The sequence below is a fragment of the Primulina tabacum genome, chromosome 3, assembly GCF_025594145.1.
Source record: "Primulina tabacum isolate GXHZ01 chromosome 3, ASM2559414v2, whole genome shotgun sequence".
Lineage (NCBI taxonomy): Eukaryota > Viridiplantae > Streptophyta > Magnoliopsida > Lamiales > Gesneriaceae > Primulina > Primulina tabacum.
In genome coordinates, this window is record NC_134552.1 from 29,116,866 (window position 1) to 29,125,942 (window position 9,077).

The 9,077-nt window shown below is 35.2% G+C and overlaps 1 pseudogene; it reads right to left on the reverse strand.

Moving 5' to 3' along the window:
- LOC142538642 (protein transport protein SEC13 homolog B-like) lies at window positions 1–1,116 on the reverse strand (annotated as a pseudogene).
- Window positions 1,117–9,077: the final 7,961 nt, after the last annotated feature.

Here is a 9,077-nt window from a genome sequence, read left to right on the forward strand (position 1 = left end):
GGCCAGACAAAGTGAATAAACAGTCTGAAAACGATGTCCCATCAATTTTCTAGTCAAAGGTTTTGCAGAAGTCTGCTTCTGCATGTAAAATTAGTCAACAATAAGATCTCAGGTGAAATAGTCAGACCCTTGGTCTCAAGCTAGTTGTAATCGGCTCCATAAAAGCAGTATATGGAAACACAACAAACCTCCTAAGCCTTGAAAAGAAGACCATTGAACTAAAAATTTCATAAGTCGACAGTGGTCACCTGCTGCCACTTTTCGTCCACTGCTTCTTTCCAGAGTGTCACAGTGTTTTGCCCATCATCCACAGCAAGAATGTTTCCGGTAAGCGACCACGAGACCCTCCAAATTGGAGTCTTGAAATCCTTCAAAACTTTGCCATTCCATTGATCACCTTCTTCAGAGAACTCGATATTATTACCTTTCTGTCTTGAGAAGCACTTGCAATTGTTGACTTGGGAAGTCCTAAGTTTGGTGCCCAAGAAACATCCCGCACCCAATCGCTATGCATGCTAAGAGCTGGGAAGCAATCCATTCTCCAAGTTCCATTGTCAAACTTCCACACTTTCACCGTATTACCACAGCCACCGGATGCTAGCTTCTGAACAGGATCGAGTAGGCCAGTGCCTACTAGAACACCAGGGGAGGTTGATGGGGCCCATGAGACAGAGGTGACGCCAACTGGATGAGCCTGGTCTATACGTGATTTCTCCCATCCACCATCAGTACCTGCCATGTAAACCGGTATATTACCATCCGAAGATCCACATGCAATACATAGGCCAAGTTCATGAGGTGCTCAAGATATTGAACTGACAGATGCTTTGTGATCATCGTTTTGGGTCGAGCTCGACCCTACCCACAGGGTCGAGCTGGGTCCACCTCGACCACGAGGTGGGTCGAGGGCGTGATGGGTCGAGTCAACTATTATTTCACCCAAATCTTAGTGACTCGACCCAATTTTTTAAATAAACACTATTTAATTTTGACAAGTAATATAATTTTTTTTTTTGCAGATTTACTTTCTTACTAAACTTGGAAAGAATCAATTTTTTGAATGTAAGTTAACTTTAGGATCAAAATACGGTGATATTTGTAAGAAGAGTGTATCATTTTTGAACGAGAAAGAAATATAATATTTGGTCCAACATACACAATTTGGTAATTTAATTATATGTGCTAAAGATTATAACAATTCGAATCAATTGTTATGGTTTTTGATGAGTAGACAAACTTATGACAGTGGATGTAATGAATTTTGGATGATATATCGTAAACGACCTTTACGGTTTTTATTGTTAGATTATTGTTTGCTAACGGGACTAAATTGTTCAAAATTTTATCCTTTGATACCTGAGGAAGATGAATTTAGGTGGAAGTGACAATATAGCTTTGGGGGATTTCATAGTTAGAAGTGATGAGTATGAGAATGACTTAGGGGAAGAGATAGACGTAGAGAAGTTGAAATTGGCCAGTCTTTTGTTCGTGGCAGGTGTATTAGGTAGACAAAGAAAAAAGAAAAATGATACAGTAGATTTAGAATGAATTAGATTAGTTAATAACTTTGATAGTTTTATTAACTATCCATGGGGTAGAATAGCTTTCGAAGTACTTTATGGACTTAAAAAAATTCTCGAAAGTAAGTTTAGAAGCTATGAAAATTTGGTCGCACGCCGTGGGTGGGTGCGGTAGCTTCCATAAAAGTAGATTTATTCATCCTTTACAGATAAATAAATATTGTTCATTCTATGAAATATCATTGTTATTTTATATCATACTAATAAATGCGTTTACTTTTTTGTTTTAGATTTTGGCAGATGAATATTTTCCAGCAATTGTTGAAGTGTTTGCTAAACGTCGGGAAGGTCCCAATGTACTGATACCTCGGATGTGTAATTGGTTGACTAGGAAATATAGTAAGAACCATTCCCTTTCCATTGATGATGTGAACAAAAGATTTAAAAATGTATATACCAAGGTAAATACAAAAAAATCATTTTATCTACTTTTTGTATTATCTAATACATTTTTTGTTAACTAATTTTCATGTTTAATGTTAATGATTAATATATGATATTTTGGGGATGCTCATTTCCACCACAGACGAGCTGTTGTCTGTGCATTATATGACTGAAGATTTTGTTGATTCTAATAATGTTGTAGTCAATCGCATTGGAGTTGATTAGCCAGGATATCAAAGTAGTGTGCGGTCAAGATCCATTGGGCGACCCAGAGGATGAAGTGGGTGTACAGACTGAGGATCAACAGTTTTCCCGGCCATTCACACATACATACTCCAGATCATCTCGAGATAAAGTCCGAAAATCTTCTCGGCCATCTGGTGGTCCTTCACACATGAATCAACCGTCTCCTCCATTGACTGACATGAGACATACATCTATGCATAGAGATCATACATCTCTTGCAGATATGTATGAAGTTCATTTGACAAGTTTAGAGGATAAAGTTGCGACGATGCAAAAGGACCAAGCCGATATCATGAATCTATTGAAATATATGCAGACAGATATCTCGAGTTTGAAGGATATGTTTGGGAGATTGCCTCCAGTGAGTGACAATGTTGGTAAGTTTTATCGATATTTATATGATTTTTAATTATTAGTATGAAAAATGACAAAATTGTATGTATTACTATCTCAAATTATGGCGAGACATCAAGGTGAACACATGAAGAGACTCCATTTATGAGAACAGATGAGGTGGATCCAAATACAACACTTGACTCGTGCTTTTGTAAAAACTTCGGGCCATAAGTTAAGATTGTTCACAATTGAGGAAGAGCCTATGACAGATGAGGAACTACATCATCTTCTTATAAATGATATGATGTCTATGTGTTTTGAAAAAAGAGATAGAATGTTCGTCAATAGATCGTAGGCTCGAGTGAGTGCTGAGATTAATTCTTGCATGGAAAATACGAGGATATTTGGGCTATACTCGTCCTACAATAGAACGCGGTTTCTTGAATTGGGGACACCTGCTTGTTGGTTGAATGAGACAGTAAGTTTTTTCTTATTTTTTTTATGTATTACATTGAGTTCGTAATTAACAAATTTCACTTTATAACTTTTAAGAATGTGTCGAGAGTTACTCCAATTACAAATGACGTACTCACATTTAATGTCACATGACGTGTCATTGATGGACGTCGATTTTCATCAGCTGGTTACGAGTGCTTTCAATGAGAACAGGCAGAATAATAAAGGATGTTTTGATGCCCTATTCGAAAGCAAAAATTGGTGAATGACCAGCTTTCCATTGAACAAAGCCAAAATAATTTTGATACCTTTTCATCTTTCCGGGCATTGGGTTTGTTAAAAGTTTTGCCTAACATTAAGAAGATCACAATCATGGTTTAGATCGCAGCGTAGATAGGTCGGGCAAGACATTACTTAAACTTATTAACCCTTTGTCGTTTATGCTTCCACATATGTTGGGTCTCAGTGATGCTTCTGAAAGATGGAGCATAGTTAGGCCAGCTAATTTTCCTACTCAAAAAATCAGGTTAAATTTTTTTATTTTAAAAATTATTATTTCATTATTGTTTAGTGTATATCAATGTACATTTTATGTTTGTTTTTTTATTGCAGCGGTGAATGTGGAGTTTATTGTTTAGAGGCAAAGCTTATACAATGTTCAGAGAAAATGCCTATCAATTGAACGATGAGAAGATTGACGAATTTAGACATTATTGTCGTTTTATTTGGGATAAATTATGGTTATTGGATTAAAACAATTATATGGTATTTTATATTGATTTTGAGCTGAATTTATGTGATCTATTTATGAAGTTTTGATTAGAGTTTTGTAGTTTCAGTACACGCAATCTATTTTAAACAATGAAAACAATTCATTGGGTCGAGGACGGGGTCGTGTGGGTCGAGCGGGTCGAGCCACACAAAACCACTTAGGCTCGACCCACAAAAACTCAAATTGGGTCGCCCATGGAGGTGGCTCGACCTCGTCATGAAGGCTCGACCCACAAAAACTCAAATTGGGTCGCCCATGGAGGTGGCTCGACCTCGTCATGAAGGCTCGACCCATGCTCAGTACAAGAGTAATATGGAAGCTCGACCCATTGAGATACATTAAACATTCAGTCAAGTGAACATGTAATGAAATTTGTTAGGTTCTATTGTTATGAAATTTTATTGAATTTTAGTGGAATTATGAAATTTTTAATAATCTAAGTCGAGTAGAAATTAAATTAACATCGCTAGAGTAAATGATACATTCTTCTACTGTTGTTATGATTTTTTTAACTGACATACTTAAATTATAATATATAACTCATATTAAAATGTTTACACAATTTTTTTTTATATTTTTACATTCTAATTATATTTAAAGTGAATTATATATTACAACGTTATCAAAACTCAAAATCCCACAACCCACTCGATCCAAACCCTAAACAAAACCCTAAACCAAACCCCAAAACCACCACTCGACCCACTCGACCCAAAATAAAATCAAATAGATTGTCAACAGTTGGAGTGAAATTTGTTGTTGATGCGACGGATGCAATAATGATCGGGATATCAAGTTTATGAGCTGGGCCGTCTTGAGTTCGATGTTCGAAGTGCTACAAACAGTGACAAATGGATTTGGAATCGAAGAGATGTACCTGTAGAAAATTTGATATTGACAAGATTCTATGTTCTCATGCAATTGCAGCGAGTTACTTCAGTAATGTTAATTTTTAGCGAATATTATTCTGTTATGATATGGTCCTTATCCTATTCTGAGCCAATTTATTCTGTTCTGAATCAGAACGAGTGGCCACTTGATGATATGTTAGTACTGCCACCTGTGATCGAGAGAAAACGTGGAAGAAAAAAACAAAACAGATTTCCATCTATTGGAGAATTTGGTAGAAGATAGGGTCGAATGATATGTAATTTGTTTGAATTTAAAGACAATTTATTTGATTTTATTAATATGTAATGTGTTTATGGTGAATTTTTAAATTTGGGTCGAGTGGGTGGTGAGTTGGTCAATTTTGGATTTAGTGGGTGGTGAGTGAGTCGATTTTGGGGAGAGTGAGTCAAGTGGTGGTGTTTGGGGTTTGGTTTAGGGTTTGGGTCGAGTTTGGATCGATTTGGGTCGAGTGGGTAGAGGGATTTTGAGTTTTGATCATGGGCGACCCAATTTGAGTTTTTGGGGGTCGAGCCTAAGTTGTTTTGTGTGGCTCGACCCAATCAATCCCTGACTCGACCCACACGACCCCGTCCTCGACCCAATGAATTGTTTTCATTGTTTAAAATAGATTGAGTGTACTGAAACTACAAAACTCTAATTAAAGCTTCCTAAATGCATCACATAAATTCAACTCAAAATCATATAAAATACCATATAATTGTGTTTATCCCATGACCATAATTTATCACAAATACAACAACAACAATAACGTCTAAATTCCTCAATCTTCTCATCGTTCAATTGATAGGCATTTTCTCGAAACATTGTATAAGCTCCTGCCGCTAAACAGTAAACTCTACATTCACCGCTGCAATAAAAAAAACAAGCATAAAATGTACATAGATATACACTAAACCATAATGAAATAATAATTTATAAAATAAAAAAAATTAACCTGATTTTTTGAGTAGGAAAATTATCTGGCCTAACTATGCTCCATCATTCAGAAGCATTACTGATACCCAATATATGTGGAAGCATAAACGACAAAGGATTAATAAGTTTAAGTAATGTCTTGCCCGACCTATCTACGCTGCGGTCTGAATCCATGATTGTGATCTTCTTAATGTTAGGCAAAACTTTTAACAAAACCCAATGTACGGGAAGATGAAAAGATATCAAAATTATTTTGACTTTGTTCCATGGAATAGCTTACCACTCACCAATTTCTGCTCTCACATAGGACATCAAACATTTTATATTATTCTGCCCGCCCTCATTGAAAACACTCGAAACCAGCTGATGAAAATCGACGTCCATCAATGACACGTCATGTGACATTAAATGTGAATACGTCCTTTGTAATTGGAGTAACCCTCGACAACATTCTTGAAAGTCATAAAATTAAATATGTTAATTACTAACTCAATGTAATAAACAAAAAAGAAAAAGAAAAAACTTACTGTCTAATTCAATCAACAAAGAGGTGTCCTCAATTCAAGAAACCACGTTCTATCGTAGGACGAGTACATCCAGAGATCCTCGTACTTTTAATGCAAGAATTAATCTCAGTACGATCTATTGAGGAACATTCTAGCTCTCTTTTCAAAACACATAGACATCATATCGTTTATAAAAAGATGATGCAGTTCCTCATCTGTCATAGGCTCTTCCTCAATTGTGAACAATCTTAACTTATGGTCCGAAGTTTTTACAAAAGCACGAGTCAAGTGTTGTATTTGGATCCATCTCATCTGTTCTCATAGATGGAGTCTCTTCATGTGTTCACCTTGATGTCTCGCCATAATTTGAGATAGTAATACATACAATTTTGTCATTTTTCATACTAATAATTAAAAATCATATAAATATCGATAAAACTTACCAACATTGGCACTCACTGGAGGCAATCTCCCAAACATATCCTTCAAACTCGAGATATATGTCTGTATATATTTCAATTGATTCATGATATCGGCTTGGTCCTTTTGCATCGTCGCAACTTTATCATCCAAACTTGTCAAATGAACTTTATACATATGTGCACGAGATGTATGATCTCTATACATAGATGTATGTCTTATGTCAGTCAATGGAGGAGACGGTTGATTCATGTGTGAAGGATCACCAGATGGCCGAGAAGATTTTCAGACTTTATCTCGAGATGATTTGGAGTATGTATATATGAATGGCCGGGAAAACTGTTGATCCTCAGTCTGTACACTCACTTCATCCTCTGGGTCGCTCAATGGATCTTGACTGCACATTACTTTGATACCCTGGCTAATCAACTCCGTAATGCGATTGACTATCACATCATTAGAATCAACAAAATCTCCAGTCATATAATGCACAGACAACAGCTCCTCCGTGGTTGAAATGAGCATCCCCAAATATCATATATTAATCATTAACATTAAACATGAAAATTAGTTAACAGTTAACAAAAAATGTATTAGATAATACAAAAAGTAGATAAAATGATTTTTTTGTATTTACCTGGGTATATACATTTTTAAATGTTTTGTTCATATCATCAATAGAAAGGGGGTAAAAACTTGTGTGAGACAGTTTTACGGGTCTTATTTTGTGAGACGGATCTCTTATTTGGGTAATCCATGAAAAAATATTAGTTTTTATGATAATAGTATTACTTTTTATTGTGAATATCTGTAGGGTTGACCCGTCTCATAGATGAATATTTGTGATACCGTCTCACAAGAGACCTACTCTAGAAAGGCAATGATTCTTACTCAATTTCCTAGTCAACCAATGAGACATCCTAGGTATCGGTACATTGGGAGTTTGGGACCTTCCCGACGTCTAGCAAACACTTCAACAATTGCTGTAAAATATGCATCTGCCAAAATCTAAAACAAAAAAATAAACACATTTATTAGTATGATATAAAATAACAATGATATTTCATACAATGAACAATATTTAGTTAGCTGTAAAGGATGAATAAATCTACTTATATGGAAGCTATCACACCCACTGAAATCTGGATTATTCCCACGGCACCTTCTAAACTTACTTTCGAGATCTTTTCTAAGTCTATGAAGTACTTCTTTGAAAGCTATTCTACACTATGGATAGTTAATAAAACTATCAAAGTTATTAACTAATCTAATCCATTCTAAATTTACTGTATTATTTTTCTTTTTTCTTTGTCTACCTAATACACCTACCACGAACAAAAGACTGTCCAATTTCAACTTCTCTACGTCTATCTCTTCCCCTAAGTCATTCTCATACTCATCACTTCTAACTATGAAATCCCCCAAATCTATACTGTCTCTTCCACCAAAATGTCTCCACCTAAATTTATCTTCCTCAGGTATCACATGATAAAATTTTGAAAAATTTAGTCCCGTTAACAAACAATACTCTAACAATGAAAATCATAAAGGTTGTTTACGATATATCATCCAAAATTTATTACATCCACTGTTATAAGTTTGTCTACTCATCAAAAACCATAACAATTGATTCGAATTGCTATAATCTTAGCACATAATTAAATTATCAAATTGTGTATGCTGGACCAAATACTATGTTTTTTCTCATTCAAAAATGATACAATTTTCTTACAAATTTCAACGTATTTTAATCCTAAAGTTAACTAACATTCAAAGAATTGATTCCTTCCAAGTGTAGTGGGGAAGTAAATCTGGAAAAAAACAAAAATGTTATTACTTGTCAAAATTTAAAATTAATTAGTGTTCATTTAAAAAATTAGGTCGAGTCACTAAGATTTTGGTGAAATAACAGTTGAATCGACCCATCACGCCCTCGACCCACCTCGGGGTCTAGGTGGGTCGAGCTCGACCCCGTGTGAAGAGCTCGACCTCAACCCAGGTGGGTCGAGGTGCTGGGTCGAGTTCTTCACAGATCCAAGCTCTTCACACCTCGACCCACTCTACTGGGTCGAGTTGGTCGATCTAGATGCAAACAAAAATTTTTGGTAGCAATTTGCTTGTGTGTGTGCGCGGGCTAACATGTAGATAAGAAATGAACAAAATAAATCTATAACATTTCAATGGAATTTATGGGTCGAGTTCGACCAAGTAAAACTCAAAATAAAAAGTTGATTTCTTACCAATACGTGATTCTCTCGTTCGATTTCTTGCAGACGAATACCTTGTAGACTCATTGTTAGTCAGAAACCAAACAAAATTACAATGGATGGTAAAGAAGGTTAAGAAGAAGATATTTTGTAAAGCTTGGGAATGAATGAAGTGAGATGTGGATTGGGTGAGATTGGGTCGTGTAAGTTTTTTATTCAATTAAATTATAAATTTTATTATATATAAAATTAAAATAAAAATTTAAATACACTGATGAAAAAAATTAGTTTTTAAATAAATTTAAAAAAAGGATAAAAATGTAATTCACTTTTTTTTTTTTAA